Raw genomic sequence first — 10786 nt, 5'->3', positions numbered from 1 at the left:
GAAGCGAGGAGGGAGGAGCACTGCAGACCTGGCATGACCTGCCAGCAAGCAGAGGACAGGCTGGCTCTGTGCAAATCACTCCTTCCAAGTGCCATAAAGTCACGGTGCTTATTAGGTCAGAAACCTTGAGCTGGTGGAAACAATTTCTGCCAGTGTACGTTAGAGCAGTCTGACGTGTGAACACCCTTACGTTATCAGCAGTGGGTAGGAAAAAAAATAAGCCATTTTCTCTCCAAAGGCAGTAAAATGCCCTGCAGCCCTGGCTCCTTACGCAACCCCTAAGAACGGACTACAGTTCACAAATTTGTGAATTAGGTTACCTGATGTCAGAAACAGGAACTCCTACATAATATCCTCATAAATACCCACAGGACAGAAATGAGTCTGCTATTCCAATACTTTCTGTTAAATAAAACCTGTCCCTGCTTTGGTTAATGCACTGGATATTTAAAACTTCTTATTCTTAATCTGTGTTTGTGTGTTAGAGGAGTAGTAGCCAACTCCAGATGACAGGACAGATGGAGTTTTACAGTGCATAAAAAATTGGGTTCTCGATAATAAGTCATATGTTACACTTGCACATTCTTCTACACAATTAAGATATTTCCTTTAACAATTAGCAAAAACGGAAGACAATTGGCACCACAGCATTTTGACATAGCTCTAATAAAACTACAGAGATGAAACTATGGAACTTGCTCATTCTTCCCACAGGATGCTACCCAGAAAAACAGATTTAAGGAAGCATGGTATGCTCATTGGGGTATACTGCAGCAGCAATTGCTCCTCTTTCTGGGTCAGAAAGGACTCTCTCAATAAAGAAGGCCACTCTACCTCTTGCTCTGCACAATGGGCTCTGAGACAACTGAGTTGACTCAACTTCCAAATGCAGGCCTTTCCAAAGATGTGCAATAGGAAAAGGAGTGTAAAACTTGAATTGCCTCCATCTTCTCCACTTTTTAGCAGCCAGCATTGGACATCACCTTCACCTCATAGCAATTCTAGTTGCTCCCTCTTCCAAATCGGCAGGAGAGGAGGTTATCAGTTCCCAGGGAGCAGGACACACTCCCTCCACACCTGGAGCTGTGATGTGTGACTTTGTTGAGTGTCAGATCTAGATAATAACTAAAAACCCTTACAAAGACTACCTAAAGATTCCAGGGAAGACATTGAAGGCAGGTTTTCAACATCATCCAGTGTGGGTCTGGCAGCCATTTATCTAGCCCTGAAGCGAAACCACACTTGTTCTTAAAACTGTATCTTCTCTTTTTAAGGAAGTTGTTTCCTTGGCGATCACCATGACCCAGAGATTCCACTCATGTTTGCAACAGGAAAAAGAAAAGAGAAAAAAGCTAATACAGAGAGAAGGGTTTGCTAAAATGGCTTTCATCTCCTTACTAACTGCAGTGGTTACCTAGAAAGGAAAGTTTTTACCTGCCTACCTTCTGATCAAAGATTTTTTGTGTAATAATGATAGGTAATAATAAATACTGGAGAGTGATATTGCAGCCACAGGACATTTTATTATTAAGTGAAGGAGGAGCAGGGTGAGATCCTGAAACTTAAATCTCCACCCTGTCCTCACCTTTGCTGAGACCTTTACTCTGAAACAGCCCCTTCCTCGAGAGCATTTTCTGGAGCAGATGTGGCAGTCCCAGTAATACACTTTACTCTGTGTATCGGCACAGCCTCTGGTCCCTGAGCAGCACTCACTGCATGTAAAAATCCCAGTGAGTGAAGTCCACAGTCCAGCATGAGTATTTCTGATTGCTTGGAGATAAATCCCTTCTGTCCCTCGACAAAATATATTCAGCCTCATGGTAGCCACAGAAGCAGAAAACTTTCCCTGGAAACTCTTTCCATAAAATGTCTCAGAGCTCAGCCAAGTGCTACACTGATCACTCTGCTGATGAGCTCAGAGCGATCAAGCAGAGCAGGTAAAGGGCTCGCAACTTCTCAGAGAAGACCTCCAGAATCATGATGATCTGAGTATGATGCTCTTTCCCATAAATCCATAACTAAACAGTGCTGGAGTATGTGATTTTCTTACTGTTTCTACTAATATTTAAGGCTTAATCACTCCCTCTGATGGTGCTAGGTTAGGTCATTTCTTCCCTGTTACATTTGCATAAACTAGCAGATTAAAAATGTTGTCAGGAATATTCCAGAACCTGTGGGTGGGGAATCATCCCCACACTTACATCCACTGGTCTGAGCTGTAAAGAGGCCAGTTAACAGTGAAGTAGATGCCTGGGAAGGAAAGCCAGAGGGCCATGGAGAGGAAACAGCTCCTGGAGTACCCCTGGAGTTCCTTTCCTGAAGCACCCCATGCAATGGCTCCATCCTATGCCAGCCTTTTATATATTATTTCTTTTCCTCAAGAACCTTGTAGCACACTCAGCCCTAAGGGCAAGGCTCATACCTGTGTTTGAAAATAGTCTTTTCTAATAATCTGCACTCAAGCAAGGAATGAGTACATCTTATGATATATCGTTCTGTAGGGCTGAATACTGAGTTTCAGGTAGCCAGATGCTAGGTCTCACACAATCTCAACAGACTGCAGTGGGAAAGCATAAAATCTTTCAGAAAAAAAAAGGATCTGTAATTTTTCTTGCATTTTTTCCCTTCAGAATGGGCTGAAAAGGATCCTCTCTTTGTAGTCTTTTCATTTTAGAATTTATTTTTTTTTTACTACAAAGAAGTATTTTGATTGCGATTAATTCAGAGGTGAGGACAGAGATCCTTTTCAGCAACTCTGGGTTGCCAGGGGTGGGTTATTTGTGCTTTTCACCTTACCAAGCAGGTTTTGAGTAATTCTAGTGAATATCTGGTTTTCCATGGCTTTGACTGACTGCCTTTTCTAACTGAATCATACTCAGACTTCCTGACATCTCTGAATATGTCTATTTTGGTGATAAAATGCAAGTGACTATATTTATTTGTACAAAAAGTAGGTCAGGGTAAAAGTTGTTAGGTGGACATTAGAAGCTGAGCCATTGGAAGAACTTGTTGGTTTATTTTCCTAGCATTTTTGAGCTTTTTTAACACTTCCAAATATTCTCTCCATCTGTAAGCATTTTTAACTTACATTTGCAATATCATTATGAATTTGCTATTTATTTTTTCCTATTTCTCGCAGAACCATGGACATCTGAGGAAGAATGAGAAATGAAGATGGATCCTGATGGATTCTTAATGGCTACTCCCATTAAGAGTGTATGAAATCTGTGCATTATTGCTTTGTTCATATGTAAGAATGATGGGGAATCATGCTGGTGGTAAAATGAACCTCAGAAGTAAAAGCACCCCCATAACAGACCACTCTGGAAACATCTACCATAGGAAAATTCTCTTTAAATCCACCGCATAGGTGTTTATCTTAGATGTTAAACTTTGAGGGTTCCTTATATAGGAACACTTCCCATTTCACTGCAGATATTTGCATTGCCTGTATGTGCTTTAAATCCCTCTTGAAATATGTTTGTTTATATTTGCTGCTCTTTTTGCATCATCCTGGGCTTCCAGTGCCTCCACTGGTCTGTGGTACTGCACTTCTTGAGATAACGATGAAATTACCAGGGTGTCTCCCCTTTTTCAGACGGACTTTACCCGAATTCTTCTGGCCCAACAGCCCTGTCTCTCTGGCAGCACCTCTGTAAGTTATGATAGAGTCATGGATCAGCTGAATTTAACAGCATCCTGTGACTTGCAAACGTATTGTTAAAAAGTCATAAACCAGCAGGTAGATAACCTTCTGGGAGAGCAAATGAAATCTGAATTACAGTTTGGTCCCAAGTCTCTTCTTCCATACCAAACTAAAGAGTATAAAACTAGAAAAAATCATCTCCTGAAACTGTTTATATCACAGGTTTTTGCAGCCTTCAGAAAGCTCTGAAGGAAAATGGCATGTCCTTATACCAGAACTGTCCCTCCCAGAAAAATGCCAGGGATGCCTTCCCCACCATATCTGACCTCAGTTGTCCTTTGACTATGCTCCGAAGGCAAACCTATGCTGGTAGACTCTCAAGAGCAGATTGTCTGATCTCTTTGAACTGATTTCCTCCTGAGGAACAAGTTTACTTAGAAAGTGTGAATTTAAAGAAGCCCAGGAGTCTGTGTTCTGATGGGAGCCTGGTGACAGATTTCCTCCAGTTTCACTGTTGCTGTTATAGATGTCCTCCTAGAAAATTTTAAGAGTTTCATAGAATCATCACAGAATCACAGAATCACTTATGTTGGAAAAAACCTCTGAGATCATTGAGTCCAGCCTCTGACTGATCACCGCCTTGTCAGCTAGACCATGGCACTAAGGGCTACCTTCAGTCTTTCCTTAAACACATTCAGGGATGGTGACTGCACCACCTCTCTGGGCATTCCAATGTCTAATCACTCTTTCTGTGAAGAACTTCCTCCTGATGTCCAGCCTGAACCTTCCATGGCACAGCTTGAGGCTGTGTCCTCTTGTCCTGTCACTGGTTGCTTGAGAGAAGAATTCGACCTTCACCTGGATACAGCCTCCTTTCAGGTGGTTGTAGAGAGCAATAAGGTCACCTCCGAGTCTCCTTTTCTCCTGCCTAAACAACCCCAGTTCCCTCATCTGCTCCTCACAGGACTTACCCTCCAGACCCTTCACCAGCTCCACTGCCCTTCTCTGGACATGCTCCAGCACCTCAATATTTGCCTTGCAGTGAGTGGCCCCAAACTGGACACAGGATTAAAGGTGCAGCCTCGTTACTGCTGAGTACAGAGGGACAATCCCTGCCCTGGTCCCACTGGCCACACTATTGCTGACACAGGCCAGGTTGCCACTGGCCTTCTTGGCCACCTGGGCTCATGCTCGTTCATGTTCAGCTGCTGCTGACCAGCACCCCCAGGTCCTTTTCCACTGGGCAGCTTTCCAGTCACTCTGTCCCCAGCCTGTAGCACTGCCTGGGGTTGTTGTGACCCAAGTGCAGGATTTGGCACTTTGCCTTGCTGAACCTCATGCTGCTGGTCTCAGCCCATCTATCTGTCAGCCTATCCATCTGTCTCAGCCTGTCCAGATCCCTCTACAGAATCTTCCTGCCCTCCAGAAGATGATCATAGATTGGTTTGGGTTGGAAGGGACCTTAATGATCATTTAGTTTCAACCCGTTCTCCCTTCCACGGACAGGGATGCTGCCCACTACATCAGTCTCTGGACAGTTTTCCTAACTTCTGTTGTCTAATTGCTGAAGAAGTGAGATTTGGGTTTTTTTGGTGTTTGGAGCCCAAAAAGATAGTGATCTAATTATTACTGAAGGCCTAGGCCCTAGGGTATATCACCGTGTCCCACAGCTGTAGGGAGGAGGAGGAGGAGAGAAGATCCAGCAGGCAGGAATTGTGCAGCAAGATTGATTTATTTAATTATTTTACAAACTCTTTTATAGACTTTTGTCTTCATAGTCTAATTGGACAAAGGATCAGCCACCCCTTGGGAGTGATCAGCTAAAATCCTAAAACATCCATTGTCAAAATATTTTTCTACTATACCATAAACAAGACTTTCCAAGGTTGCAGGTGGCTTGGTTGTTTACATTCCCTGCTACCTCTTCTGTGAGAGAGAAAAGTCTCTCACGGGCTTAGAAAATAGCAAGAAAATCCTTGCTAGCAGCATTTTTGTACCTACAATCTATTAAGAATAACTGACACCAGGTGTTATGTTTTAACAGACACCAAGTGTTATATTTCACTGTATAGGTTGTTACAATTCTGTTCTCCCCATTTACGGGGCAGAATGGTGAGAAACGAGTCACTCCATCCAGTAGATCTTTTTGGTTAATCCATATTGAATGACCGAGTCCTTCAATCAGCCAATGCTAGTTTGGAAATCAACTACTTGGAAAGGGGTATATAACATCTTGCCTAATGCACCATGTCTCATAGTTTGTAGCATCTGCTTACAGCCACGTTCAAGCACTTTGCACTGTAAATGTGCCACCCCATAAATAAAATTTTAGTGGATGGAAAAGGAATAAAGATGTGTGAGCTTTGCTGTAGTACTGAGGGAAATATCAACAGGGCAGTAAAGAATGAAGATATAAATTTATCTGGCACTTCCCTGACACTGATTTGCAGACACTTATGCACACAGGAGAACTGTCTCTGTGACCGCTGCTTGACAATGATAATATGGTAGTAATTGACTTTTCACTATTGTGTAACTATTAGAACAAAAATGGACATACTTCCAGAGGCAAATTTATCATCAATTATAGCTCCATCAGAAATTCTTTCAGGTATTTTCTACCTTAATTCAGCTTTGGCGCCTAATTCTTTTTGTAATTAGCAATTACAGTGCGTATTGAAAAATAGCACATAGAGTAGGCAAATTGACGTGAAATGAAAGTGTATCATTCACACCAAGTTCCTTGAAACCTACTATTTCTGTTTTTCTTTTTCATAAGATGGACAAGTGAGTCTACTTTAAAGAAAATTACTCCTTGGCAACAGTGACCCAAGAGGTCTCCAAGTCTGCATAGCAAGCAATCTCGACAGCTTGATTATTTGTTATAAGAACAGCTCTGAAACATTTAATCTATAGAGCGTGTCATGATTTCAGCTGAGAAATTTCATCTTCAATATTCCTGAGTACTAAACTAAAGTGAGAGGCGGGCAACTGCAAGTCACTCATTAGTACCCACACCATGGTTAAATCCTTGTTAGAGGAGAATAACAAATGTAGAAGGGTTCATTTTCCCCCTCACATGGGAAATGCGATTCAAGAGTGTATTTTTTAGCCTGCTCAGAAGCATGCAAAAATAATGTTCATTAGCATTAGGGAAGATACAGATGCTGTTTGAGAAAAGGATATAGCGATGATCATTGATTCTGGCAGAAGACTTCAGGAGCTCTCTTTGAAGTCTGACAACAGGAATCTGTGCCCAGATTTGCCAGGCTTTAATCTGTGACAATTAAATTAGGGGATAATGAAAATGATGGTGCTGTCTTCATTCTTGGTTGAATTAATGATTTCTGCGTTGTGGGAAATGCTTACCTCTCTGGCTGGTCGTCACAGAACTTCTGTTCCATCAAACTCTGATTGTAATACTGTATTTAAAGCCCTCAAAGCACTTATAATTCTTCTTTCCTGTGACTCCACTGTTACCTCTCTAGACCACTCAGTGCACACTTTGTAAATGCTACAGGGATGTCTATTAATACAACTAATCCAAGGATGCACGGAAGAGATGCGAGTACCAGCCATCCTTGCACAGGGAAGAGGACCTTTCAGTCCAGGAGGCGCAGCTGGACAGGGAGGGGACAGCTTTTGGTGGTGGGGAGGGTGTTGGCATGATGTCACCCCTGCCTGTCCTCATACTGCCTTTCTCATTTCTCTGTCTCATCTCTACACACTGAGCCTCGCTTCTGCCTAAAGCTACCCATGGCCAGTGCCTGCACATCTACTGCACGCCTGCACTGCTCCTGTGGCTGAACCGGGCTCACGTGACCTGTTATAAAACCATGTTATTGTCTAGTTTAAAAATGACATAGTTTAAAAATGCCCCAGAGCAGCTCAAATTTTTCCTTCTGGAGAACTCTTCAAATAAGATTTACAACACTCCCATTTAAAAATCATGCAGTTTAGTAAAAATAAATTACTATTTTCTTCAGCTACAGCTGGGTAACATATTGCCAGAGGTACAAAACTAACAGTAATTTGGAGTTTATTAATATTTGTCCTCAATTTTTTACTTTTAACATTTCGTCATATCCCAAGGCCTCACCTATGCCCCTCAAGCAATATTTACTTATCATTACAGTCAGCATTTAGAATGTATGATGTGACAGTTAATATTTATATAAATGGTACAATAAAGAATATAGTTCATAGTTCCCTGAGTTGATCAAGAAATGTCTGTCTAAAATATAATGTGATCCTTGGAATTCCTGGAGAGAAGGTGAATGTTCCAGTGGTCAGGCATTTTGTTTTGAAAAAGTCCATTGTACTTCAGCTACAAAGGAAAATCTGCCCATTTTTCATAAATACTTCTAAGTATGGAAGAAACCAAACATGTTTACTCTTGAATATAGAATGACAAGTTATGTAAACTTGGAAAAGAAAGAGTTGCGTTACCTCAAGATGAATTGCTGCTGGGGGAAGGAGACACACACCACTGCAGCTTTTTAAGTGCTACGTTTGGAAATGCGTTAAACTTTATTATGCTTTCAACATATTTTATGTGTTTTACTCCAGTTGTACTCTGTCTAGGCAGGATACATCTGTTGTAACTCAGGCATCTGAAAGTCAGACATCTAAGTTCGACTTAGTTACCCAAACTCCCTTTTATAGTCAAAGGACAGAGGCAGGCACCTGCAGAGGGCACTTCATCTCATCCTCACACTGGGGTCTAGCACGAGGTCAGACCAAGTGCCCCAGGGGAGTGACAGGGTCTCATCAACCACTGTAAGATAAGCCTCGAGTGACCAGCTCCACCGTAGATCTTTCAAACATCCTAAGTTAACCGTGACAACTGCTTAAACAGAAAGGTCACCCCAAGACTGCTGACGGCAGAATACTCACACTCGTTTACAGAGCAGAAGGTTTCAGGCTGGTTCCTGCAAAAAAGATGAAGTATGTGACATGCACCAGATGTATATGAGTGACTTCTCTTGCCAAATTTATTGCATGATATTTGCCTGGGTCTCTGTAAGACTTCAAAGGGACAAACGGATGCCAAACTTCTTGAGGTTTGATTAGTTTCAGCAATGCAGAGCCTTTATGGGGATGCTGCAGATTGACTCTGAGAAGAAAACAAGACTGAATTCTCTGTTCACTGCATTAATTAATTAAGGCTATCTGGCAAGGTAGGCTGCCTGCCTTTGTATTTTCATCCCAGTTTCAACAGGAAGCCAAGACAAAAATGAGGCAGAGAATTAGCCTGAAGAAGCAGTTGTCATGGTGTAGGCAGGCATTTCAACTACTCATATTTGTGTACCATAACCATTCTGAATTTGCTGAAGTTGAATGTGGTATTTCATAGTGCTTCCATGGATATTTGCCTTGTGCCCTAACAGAAAATGAGAACTACTGTCTTTGGCAATAAGAAAGATAAATTTTACAACACTTTCCCCCACCTATTTTAATAGAAATATTCAAATATTTAATAAGTTATTCTATTTTCACTCCTATTGTATTTTTCTGTTTTGGACTTGCCTGCCCGCCTTTGTGTTTTTGACTGTCTTTTAGCTGCTTGATAGCATGAGACAGACACCTGAATTCCACCTCAAGAAAAGCCTTTGCTGTTCTCTTCTTAGCTTTGTGTATTCTTGTCACCCTTCCTCAGCACTGGGGGAGCCTAGTGAGAGAATCAAATCCCACGTCACGCAACAGTCATTCCAGCCTAACACAGGGAAACCTGTCATATCCCAACAAGATTAACTACTGATGGTGTCTGATCTCAGGCAAGAGCCTGGAGTGAGCTACATGCAGTTTCCTGCTCTGGAGGTTGTGTAGTGTGCTCCTGTACAGTGCTACAGACTAAAAGGGCCAGAGAAATGCCAAGTGGCCGGTCAGGGAGGGGGACTCTCCTGAAACAGAGTTGTTCACCAGCCAGTTAAATGCAGGAGCTCTCATCCAACAGAGAGGCATTTCCATATTGAATAAGGGAAAAAGCCCTGTTATTTTACTTAAGAGAGTGGTCAGAATGCCTTCTGGCAAAGGAAGAAATAGTTTGCACTACAGGATGACAGATGAAACTGGTCTGGACCCCTTGAAGAGCTCAAAGTGAAGCCTGAACACCAAAGATAATGCAATTATGAAAGAGAGGTGAGCTGATCTCAAAGGAGAGGTGATCTGAGGGGAAGATAGGGAAGAGAGGCACTGGGGACAGCTCTCTGGTGGGGCTCCCCCAGAGAAGCTGTGTACCCCCCGTGAGATGCCTTGGGCATCTCTCAGAAGATGCACCTGGCAGTGCCATGCACAATGTCTGGAGTCCTGGATGAACTTTTCAGGTCTGGTGACTGATGGATGTCTACCTAATGCAGCCCCATAACTTCCTATTTCATTTCATCCATTGCCTATTCTATATACATTTGTAACTGTTTTGCCTGTTTTGGATGCTATGAATAAATTACTGTATTTGCCTTCTATTTTAACCTGATTTAAGTGTGATTTCAGGCTCCAGGATAATAAGTCATTCTTTCCTCAAAGATACAGTGAATCTGTGAACGAGGGCCTGGTTTGGGTGACAGGTCACTCCTGCTATCTTTTTCTCTGCCATCTCAAATGATGAGTGTCCGTGTGTGGTATCGGTTCAAACTGCAGCAACAAACCATGTTGTAATCAATATGATGTTCTGGGATGGAATTTCAGTCTTCCTCTTTTGACTTTTTTATAAACTTAGGAAATTAAAAGCACAGACCACGTTGTACAGAAAGAATACTAGTAAGGTACTGCATTGAGCAACCAAAAGTTAATATCAAAGACATAGTTAGTTCTGTACATACACATAACACTGACCAACACCAAGATCCTTTCAAGTCTCTCTGTTGCCTCAAGATGTCTCCAGTATGTTTTATTGGTTTATCACTGGTAGAGGCCTTTCAAGACTTCTTTATACCACCTAATGATTCATGCAAAACACAATCCCATTTTGTTGTCGATTTTGGGACAGTTACCTACAAACTTAACACCAGATCTTCAGTGGATGTAAGTCATCATAGTCACCATGGAGGTCAACAAAGCAAAAATGGTTTGTGAATTTATCAAAGGAATAATAGGACAATTCAGGTTGGAAGGGAACTCAGGAGGTCTCCAGTCCAACCT

The sequence above is a fragment of the Corvus cornix genome, chromosome 1, assembly GCF_000738735.6.
Source record: "Corvus cornix cornix isolate S_Up_H32 chromosome 1, ASM73873v5, whole genome shotgun sequence".
NCBI classification, from domain to species: domain Eukaryota; kingdom Metazoa; phylum Chordata; class Aves; order Passeriformes; family Corvidae; genus Corvus; species Corvus cornix.
The sequence above is the reverse complement of the archived record's forward strand: the minus strand, read 5'-3'. Positions refer to the sequence as shown.